Source organism: Dasypus novemcinctus, chromosome 14 (genome assembly GCF_030445035.2).
Source record: "Dasypus novemcinctus isolate mDasNov1 chromosome 14, mDasNov1.1.hap2, whole genome shotgun sequence".
NCBI classification, from domain to species: domain Eukaryota; kingdom Metazoa; phylum Chordata; class Mammalia; order Cingulata; family Dasypodidae; genus Dasypus; species Dasypus novemcinctus.
This window is the reverse complement of record NC_080686.1, coordinates 46,348,365-46,358,757: the sequence shown is the minus strand read 5'-3', so window position 1 is coordinate 46,358,757 and position 10,393 is coordinate 46,348,365. Positions and strand designations below refer to the sequence as shown.

Genomic DNA, 10,393 nt, shown 5'->3' with positions numbered 1-10,393 from the left:
ATCAAGTCACAAAAATCCCCCAAATTACACCTATTTTTCCCTTTCCCTCCCATCAGAGCCTCCAGTGGCCACTGCCTCCACATCCTGATAAAAGTTCTTCCATTGCTAGGATCATAACTTTACAATAGAACAATTGTAATTCTACTGTAGTCCATCGTCCATTCCCCAATCCTGAGGATTCTGTGATGGTGATGCCTACTCTACCTGTAATTGAGAGGGGGCTTAGGTCCCATGGGACATATGGATGGGAATTTCTTGTCAAGACCCTTAACTTAATCACAGCTACAAAGTCCTTTTTGCCATGTAAAATAATATATTCACAGATTTCAGGGATGAGGTTAACATTTTTCTTGTTGGTGAAGTGTCAGTTCAGATGATATTCTCATTTTTTAAAATTGAACTTCCTATTCTGCAATAACTGTAGATTCACACGCAGTTGCAAGAAACAGTATCAAGAGATCCTGCACAGTCCTCATCTCAGTTACCTCAATGGTAAAATCTTGGAAAACTAAGGCACAGTATCACAACCAAAGTATTTACATTAATACAGTCAAAGCATAGAGTATTTCATCATCACAAAGATTGTTCCTTTGTGACTTTACTGCTTCCTGCCAGCCCCCATCCCTTCCTTAAACACTGCCTGACATATATTCATCTGTTCTCCATCTCTCTAATGTTTTCATTTCAAGAATGTTATTTAAATAGATCAGAGAGTATGTAAATTTTTGGAGTTGGCTTTAATACTCAGCATAGCTATTTGGATATTCATTGAGGTTTTCTTTAGGTCTCCCACATCTTTTGTTAAATTTCTCCCTATTTTATATGTTTCTCATTACTAATAATGAAATATATATATTAATAAATTTCCAGTTGTTGACTACTAGTATTTAAGAATACACTTTTGTTTCTTAATTTTATATTGTGCTACTGTGAAGTATTCATGTATTCATTCTAGTTTTTGCAGATGCATAATTTTTTTGTAATCAGTCATATCATTTGCCAATAGAGGCAGTCTCCCTTTTTTTTCTGAACTTCATCGCTTTTACTTCTATATCTTTGTTAATTACAATTTCAGGGCCCTGGTATGGTTTGAATTACGGTGAAAGCAGAGAACTTTTGGGAGTGGAGTGGGGTTCTTTCATTCAAAGTGACATGCTAACTGAAAATTTTTATTAGCTGAATTCCTATTAGATGGATTTATTAGATGAATTCCATATTAATTCATATTAATTCCATATTATTCCTGGTGCTCTGAGAGTTTCTCTCATAAATGGGTTTTGAATTTTATGAAAGACTTTTGATTGTTTTAACCTATTAAAATAATGATATATTTTTAAAATTCTGTTCATAGGGTGACTTACATTGGTTAATTCACAAATGTAACAGTTTTGCTTTTCTGAGATAAATCACACTTCATAATGATGTATTATCATTTTTATATATTATTCCATTTAATTTGCTAATACTAATTTAGGAAATTTTGTGTCTATAGTCATGAAGGTCATATGTCTATAATTTTCTATCTTTGTACTGTATTTTTTAGGTGTTATATTAATGTTATATTGGCCTTATAGTAGTATTCCCTCCTCATATTTTTTTCTTAAAAATTTGTGAAAGATTGATACTATTTCTTCCTTGAAAGTTAAACTGAATTCACCAAAGAAACAACCTGACTATGGAATTTATTTTTGGCAAGGATTTTGACAACAAATCAATGTTCTTTCATATAGATTAATGCTATTCAGATTTTCTGTTTCTTAATTTTTCAGTCAACTAAAAAATTTTTTTGAGACTCATGTCAATTGATCATTTAAATTGTCATATTTTGCATAAAGTTGTTCACAGTGTTCTCATATTATCCGGTTAATGTCTGTGGTTATAATCATTCTTAAAATATTTTTATAGTAATGTAATGCTTTTGTCTCTTTGATCAGTCTGACTAGTTTCTTAACTTCAATTATCTCTTAATTTACTCATCTATATTATCTCTGCCATCCTGCTGAAGATAATTCTGGAATGCTGCATTTTTCCTTTTTTGTGTCAATTTGTACTTAACATTACTATGGTAGTTTCGTAAAACGACCGCCATTTTTGCTCCCGTTTAATCTAGGTTAGTCCTAGTAAGATCCTCAGAAAAACTTATGTCACTACTATTCCTAAAATATAGTCTTGTGCAAGGCACATACTTGAGTCCCAATAATGTAACCTAAATGACACATTATGGAGTTCACATTTTGTAAATTACCTCATATCTTTTGATCTGACATTAAGTATTCAAATTTCCTGAACCTGAGTAGTCTGAAAATCGACACTGCATTAAATTTTTTGTGATATTAAGAAATCCCTCTGATCTCGCTGTGGCTTTCCATTAGCCTACAGCTGAAAGCAAAACTTCTTGAAAGGATTTACAATAACTTTCATGACGTAGCCACTTCTTACAACGCCAGTCCCAATTCTTTACTTTTAAGTGGAGGGCCATAAACTTGAGTCCTGCTGACAAGACATTTAATTGACAATCTTTCTCTCTTGACTCTAGTCGTGTTCTCTCTGCTATTCCTGTAGCCTTCCCCCCAACACCTTGGCTATGCCAAGTCCGACTTCTATATAAGATACATTCAAACATCCATTCTCCCTGAGCATTGTCTGATATTCAGCACATCCCACCCCTACCCAGTCACCCAGATTACGTGCTATTCACAAGGAAGCGTACCATGGATTTACCCTCTAGTATTTCTGACAAATTTTAATCACAGTTGTTTACGTAATATACTGTCATCCCAACCAGAAGGTAAGCTTTCTGAAACCAAGGCCAATGTTTGTTTACTCAGTAGTTGGCATCCATTATATGTCAACTAGCTGTTCCCAAATATTTTATATCTTCTTACTAGCTAGATTACATTTGATGCAGCTACCTCTAGAATCGAGAGTAGTTACTTGACTTTATACCTGAGGTAAACGGTTGTGAAATTGCTGCTAAGAGGGCCTTTGATACTAGACCAGAAATAGAATATTTCATTATCCAAATGATCAGCTAGTTTGCTCTTTGTTAACTAGTACTAAGGAGAAAGGTTTCCTTTGAATTTTTTTTAATACTTTCTTTGTCTTGCACTCTTTTCATAAAAAGTATGTAGGCAAAGGAGAAAACTTCTATGTAAAGTATACTGATTTCTGACTGGACTGGGTGGTTTTAAAAATTATTTTATAAAGACTAATTATTACTAATGTGTTTCTGTAGTGGTCTCTAGTAAGGAAAGAACTTGTAAACATTTAAAGCACACCGAAGAAATTTAGTACACTGCTTTAAGATTATCAGAGAACTTTTATGAAACAATTACAATTTCACATAAAATGTGGCCTAAATATTTAAAAGGTTTATGGTGTTTCTAAAATATTTTAAAACCTTGAAATAAAATCCACTCACTGAAAGCAGAATACCCTTGGAAATTTTTGTCAGTGCACTAAAATATTTAATTTAATTATGTGCTGATTCTTTTGCTGTTAATAAAAGATTGAACACAAATATATTCTATGCAGTTTCGGCTTTATTTTATTTGAACCCCATTTCTTTTTACAGATTCTTTTTCCTAGTTTAATCTAAGTGAAAACTCTAGAGCTGTGTTTGCATATGACATTTTCCAAATTAAATTATGGCGGAGTTAAACTAATATATACTGTAATATAATCTTTTGTATCTTCTAGTATCTTACATTTTACTGTTGACTGCATTTTCATGCAACTCCAGCAAAAAAAAAACCAAAATAATTCTTAATGTTTTTTATCCTCCCCCTCTCACTGTGGAGATGCAAGACATTTCTAACATGCTGTGAAATCTGAATTGTGCCTCTAAGCTGTGCCTGAATGAGGTCCTCCTGAGTAAATTCTATCAAGCTTGACTTTCCTGTCTTGTACATTATCTCAATAAGAGGCTACCTGGGGTCATGTTCTGTATTAAGTGGTTTTAATTTGTAAAGACACTGAATTATATCAGGAAAACAAATTCGTTTCTTGTAGTTAATATGAAAAAAAGAAAATGCAATCACCGACAAGTTATACTAATCAAATTGAGGGTAAAGACCTTTTGGTGGTAGCAGGAAAGAGAGTTGATAAGTGTCATAAATCGTTTTTAGACGAAAAAAGTATAACTTATGGGAAACAGGGAGAATAGAAAATATTTTTAAAGACAGAAATTTGAAGCTGTCGAAGTAACAATGAGCTCAGAAGAAATGACTAGAAGTTATTTTGGATAAATGATCTTGAATCTTTGACCCTTAATATCTTATTTATTAATTCTCCACTTGTTTTCTTTTTGTACATCAGAATAAAATGAAATAATAGAAATAACATCACTTTGAAAGATTCAGAGTACTAATAAATGTTAAATTATTAGATAGCATTTGCTAATTTATAACATTATGTGTAATTCATCATTATACTATTTTCCTCATTTTTAGATTAACTTCTGAATTCAATTTGATTGATTACTTCCTGTATCTATGAGAATTAGCATTTAAATGTTTTTTAAAGTATTTAATTTCATACTTAAGGATCCTTTTTCACTCTTCCTCATTTATTATTTAAAAACATTGAAAGTTTTCTATTTTCCCTTCATTATGGCTTTTAAAAATTGTGTCCCATAAGTATAGCAATTTCTGTTGGGTCATTTTCCACTGCTTTATAATTTGGGTATGGATTTCTTCCTTCAGGCAAGATTTAATGCTTGTTTTAAGATATAACTATATTTGATTTACATTTGAAGTCCCCTTTTGTCACTCTTTATGTCCAAAATGTAATGAAATCAATTCCAGCAAATATTTCTCAGTTCGTGATTTTCTCATCTCATTTCCATGATCTTACTTCAAATTTGTACTGGCATACATTATGACCAGTCATTGAAATGTGGGTGTGTGTGATCGTGTTTCTGAATTGACTGGGTGCAATATACTCAAATGATTAACATATACACTCTTTACTCTAAAGAATTTATGGGCAAATGAATGGTCCTATTATGACAATGATATATGAGTAATTAAATATTGCATTGGATTTTTGTAATTTAGTTTGTAATTACCGTATGCTTTTAATAATTTAGACCTTATTATATTTATTAATTATATTGTTCAGATTATTGATAATTTCAACACTTTCTTCTATCAAGTTCTGAGAACTGTAAGATCTCTTTCTGCTATTTTGTCATATTTTCTTAAGAACTTTGTTTTTTCTTTATATATTTAGAAGCATGTTTTTATTAAGTATAAATGCCCAAAATAATTTTATCTTCATTGCATATTTCCTTCAGGAGAAGCCAGTGTGAGTTTTTATTAGTATCGCTCCATATATTATAGAGTTATTTGAAGAATTGTCTCCCAATACTTACTTTGGGTTGTCTAGCAGTCTTACCTATTGTTTGCAGTCTATATTTTTTTGTCATGGTCTGTATTTTTACATAGAATTGAGTAGAATGTTGATAGATGATGGAATGTGGTGCACAGATACCATTTTATTTTTAAGCTTTAATATCTCTGAAAACTTCCCTTAATATCTTTACAAAAGTTCATATACATATATAAAATATTCTGATAAGTTATAGCTTTTAAGTTGTAGCCAGAATGACTTTTACTTGCCACATATACCCTCATTAACTTACTGTTTATGTTTCTTGGGTAAATAACTCACTTCTTTATTTATTCTTATTTTGGTCACTGTTTAAAATTTGTCCCTACCCACATGTCCAGTACTCCACAGTTATATTGGTTTTTTTTTTCCTTAGTCTTTGATGTAGAATAGTTTAAGAGGTCTATTTTGTTTCAGAGAAATCATGTTGATTTTCCATCAAAAAGATATATTTGTTAACAGACTCCTTCTACAGAATGATTCTAGCTAGTCTTCTGCATTGAGTATAAATGGTCTTAATGGATTAAGCTCTGGAATTAGCTATATAGGCCCTATAATTTCATCTGTTTTGTTTATTCCATTAGAAGCCTGTAAAATTTTCTGTAATTGCAATATCCTGTTCTTAATTTATGGTATTATAGTTATTTCACACAAATAAATAGTAAAGTTGAAATCCTTAATTCAACTTTCCCCATTTTCAAGATGGTATTTAATAAACTCAGAAATTAATAAAAGACAATTTGACCTCAGTGCTTTTTCTTAGTGGGATACCCTCTTTTGTCAGTTGTAACAAGAGCGTTTGGTATTTAAAGTCAGGCTGTCTCACAACTAAGTATGGGCAATTAAAACATATCACTTCTTGGCCTTTTGGCTGAGATCAAGTATAGTACATGTTCTTATCAGTTTAATATCTGATACATGTTCTATCTGAAGAAAACGTATAAAACAGATTTTTGGAACACAGAGATGGCATAGGAGCTTGCTCCATCTACTCTATGCATCGACCTGGTATTGTGCTTCTAGGAATGGTGCACCCAAAAAAAGTAAAAACATGAAACACACAAACAAGTGAAAAAATCAATATTAAGTTGGTGGCATATGTCTCACTCAAAGTCAAATCACCATCTCTGACCACTTGAAAGTTTTCAGAATCTAGATTTTGCTCTCATAAGTAAAGAATGAGTGGTGTATTCGGGTTTTCTAGGAAACAACCAACAGGAAATATCAATAAATATTATGAGATTTTATAAAATTTGTCTCATGTGACTGTGGGGATGGGCAAGTCCAAATTCTATAAGGCAGGCTGAAAGCTGGGAATTCTGATGAAGGTTTTCAATGAATTCTCTAGGAGAAACTGGTCAGCTAAAGTAGAGATTAAAATTCTCTTTTCTGAATGCTGATATCATTACTTCTCCTTTTAAAGCTTTCAGCTGATTGGATTAAATATTTTTCATTGTTGAATGTAATCTCCTACATTCACTATAGATTTAATCAATCATATATGCAATTAACTTACTGATGATTTGAGTCTAAGAAATGTCCTCACAGTAAAGTCAGGCGAAAGCTTGTTTAACCAGGCACCATCACCTGACCAAGTAGATCCATGAACTTATTACCATTGTTAATATGTACAGAGAATATTTATTGAATGGAAAGAAACCATTTAATTCCTCTAAATGTTACCCATGTATCTTAAAATAGCTAAAGCAGGTTTCAATTTTTTTAAAAATAAAGGACATTCACCTTAGGGGATACTTGTATTAGGGAATAGAATTCATATGACGACATGGGGGAAAAAACAGCTTACACAATTGTTCCAGAGCAATGGTACTAGATATGTGCCTTAACAGAGAGCATATTTTGAAAAATTATTTTTTAATAATATAAAGGAATTGATATCTCATTAAAAAGATCAAAGAAGTTCAGGAACAGAATAATAAAATGGTGTTCTATGAAATAACTCATGAGACTTTAGGTTGGGTAACCTGGGCTTTATCTTTCATTCTTCCCTCTGTGTGTCCTTAAGTCAATGGATCACAGTCTGGGAATATTTATTCACTGAATGAATGATAGAAAAATAAAACCTTTAGTATACTTCTGTGCAGTTTTCCTAAGATATGTGGTTTAAACACTGGAATGCATAGTTGGAAGAGAGATTATTACTACGACCACAGTTATTAATATGTCATATAATATGTCATTGATTAGCCTTAAATTTTTTGCTGAGTTTGAGACTATGTCAATTGGTATGAATAGATATGATGTTTACTGCTTGACTAATGGCTATTAGAGGGATGACAAATAAACTAAATCTTGTTGCAATCACTAGTGGCTCTAACCATCTGTTGCTTGACAACTGATATTTGGGCTGTTAAAATAATGATAATATCAGCACTTGTTATTTAAGGGTAGAAAGAAGAGAGTGAAGAGTTATCTTCCAAAATGCAAATTGGGCACATAATTGCAGTCTCTTGGATCTCTGATTGCTCCTACTAAGTACCCTGGGTACGTATATTGACTAGACCTCAAAATGTGTGTATGTGTTGTAATACCAGGGAGGCTAGATTTCAGGCGCCAGAGTTCCATCCTCGGCAAGAATTTCTTTTCCCTACTAGAAATTCAGAAGCGGACAGTAGCCCCAGGATAAAGACCAGGGGACCTTACACAAGAATGTTGTCAATGACTAGGTTGAATCTGCTAGTAGAACCTCCATTTTTCCAAGCATAGCTGTAAGTGAGCTTCTTAGATCTTTGCAGGTACCTAGAGAGCTCAAGGAGGGTCTAATATAGCCAGAGCTGGCTTTCCTGGCAGCCCAGCATAATGCGGTCTCTGAGCTAGATATAAATGGCGTACATATAATTAAGAAATGCAATATTTATTGCCCATTTGAATCTGTGGGTTGTCAAATCCTTTACATGTTTTTGGACTGTACTGAATGCTAGTCCTTTTAAATACTATTTAGAAAACAACAGGAGAACTTCTGATTCAAAGATTCAGGAGAAAAAAATGGGAAAAATCACTGGTAGGTGATAAGGAAGGCACAATGGATATTCCACACAATTTGCATCACCAGAGCCAAGGGCGTAAGTCATTTGTGGGGTGTTTTCTGGGTATTCTTCTCTCTCTCCAGGTCTACCACCTGTCATGCCTCCTTATGGGTTCATTCTCATTAGGTGTTTCTCTCTTTTTGCCATTCCCTTTTCCTTTTTACCTCACCTAGCCTAGATAGACTAATAACACATTGAGTGAATTCTGTTGGTATTCAGTAGTAATGGGATATTTTCATTTATAAATGAAAAACTCTTCAGATTATCCCTATCAATATGAGAGATTTACATGCACCATGGGAAGGGGATACATCTCTTTGTGTAAGTCAGTACAAAAATTCAAACTCATTTACATCAAATAGAATGACCTGTCCTTTTAAGATAGTATATGAGAAATAAAAGAATGAGAAAAAAATGCTGCATTTTCACATGTCTAGTTAAGCTCCATGTGTGGATGAAACCTTAGTAAGGTTATGATATTTAGATAAGTCACAGAAGTAGGTATTTCCATCTATTTTTCAGATCAGAGGAATTTGAGTTCCAACGCATTGAAATCATAAATACTTAACCACATTAAAAATCACAATTGCATACTTCCAAGGTTATAGACTTTACAAGAGATAGTGTTATTTCTCCAAAGATCTCAATACCTTATACAAGCCATCAGTTCAATTTATGTATTATTCAATGTGATTTAAAATTAGATGGAAAAAGAAGCAGAGATAGATTGTTTGCCTGTCTATGATTATATTGAATTCTTGTGCATAAATCTACACGTTATAATGTTCTCATTCAGATAAATGCTTTTCTTTAAAGATGTGTTTGATCTTACAAAACATATTTTATTTTAGACTTAATTTTAACAGAAAATTCAATGTTATTTTTAAAATGTGCTCCGTGATCTATATGGAGGCTTTGTCTTTTTCTCAGAGTAAGTTCTCTAAAATAAGACTTCCCTGATTAATTTTTACATGTTATGAATTATTCATCATTTATTCATTTTGAATCAAATGGGCTGATATTACAGGACCCATAAAACAAGTAAATCAAAGGCAGCTAGTCTAAAAAGCAGACCTATTTTGCTTTCATGTGTTTCTTATTCTAGAGGTGAAGTCAAATGGTATTTCAACATTTGTATCAAATCAAAAGCAGATAGTAATTTAGTGTACTATTATTGTTGCTCAAATTTATCATATACTGCAAATGTTATACTTCAAAATCCACTGAACACATAGCCTATTAGATGCAAAAAGATTGTTCTCTAAGCTAGAAGGGTTTTTAAAATAATTTAATCCATTTTTATGATTAGCTTAATTTCTTGTTCTTTTTTGCTTATAAAAGTCATAATGGTATATAACTTGCTTATTTATTTGTTATTTTATGTATACGATAATCATGGATTTTAATTAATTATGAAAACATTTGTCCCAGTAGCATAGAAACAAGTGTTTCTTCTAAGTTTAATGCTAGTTTGGGGTTTAACTGGCAAAGATTAAACCTGGGAACGAGGTACACATAGACTAGGTACACATAGACTAGGTCTCTGATATTCTGGATTCCAAAGATGCCAGGCCTTGGGGCATTTTAGACATGGAATCATTTTTTACTGATTATTTTTATTGATCAGGTAGTACATAGAGTTCCATAAACCCACCACCAACCCGTACACTTCCACAGTTTATCATCTTATCACATCTTGCTTTAGTGTGGCACATTTGTTATAATTAATGAACTAATATCAAGACATTTTTAAGTGTAGTCCATAGTTTGAATCAAGGTTCAGTTGGTATAGCAGAGTTCTTTGGATTTTGGCAAACATTATGACAGGTATCCCCCACTACAGTTTCATATAGGCTATTTTGACCACCCTTAAACTCCTCTGCACTACACCTATACATCCCCTTCCCTCTCCCTGAACCCCTAGCAGACACCAATCTTTTTATCTATACTTTTGT

At 32.5% G+C, this 10,393-nt stretch overlaps 1 non-coding gene across 1 annotated transcript; it reads left to right on the top strand.

Annotated features, from left to right (window-relative positions):
* The first annotated feature begins 6,242 nt into the window (after positions 1 to 6,242).
* On the top strand, positions 6,243 to 6,430 carry LOC111761847 (U2 spliceosomal RNA). The gene has a single exon (XR_002795091.1). It is a non-coding gene; the product is annotated as a U2 spliceosomal RNA (small nuclear RNA).
* Positions 6,431 to 10,393: the final 3,963 nt, after the last annotated feature.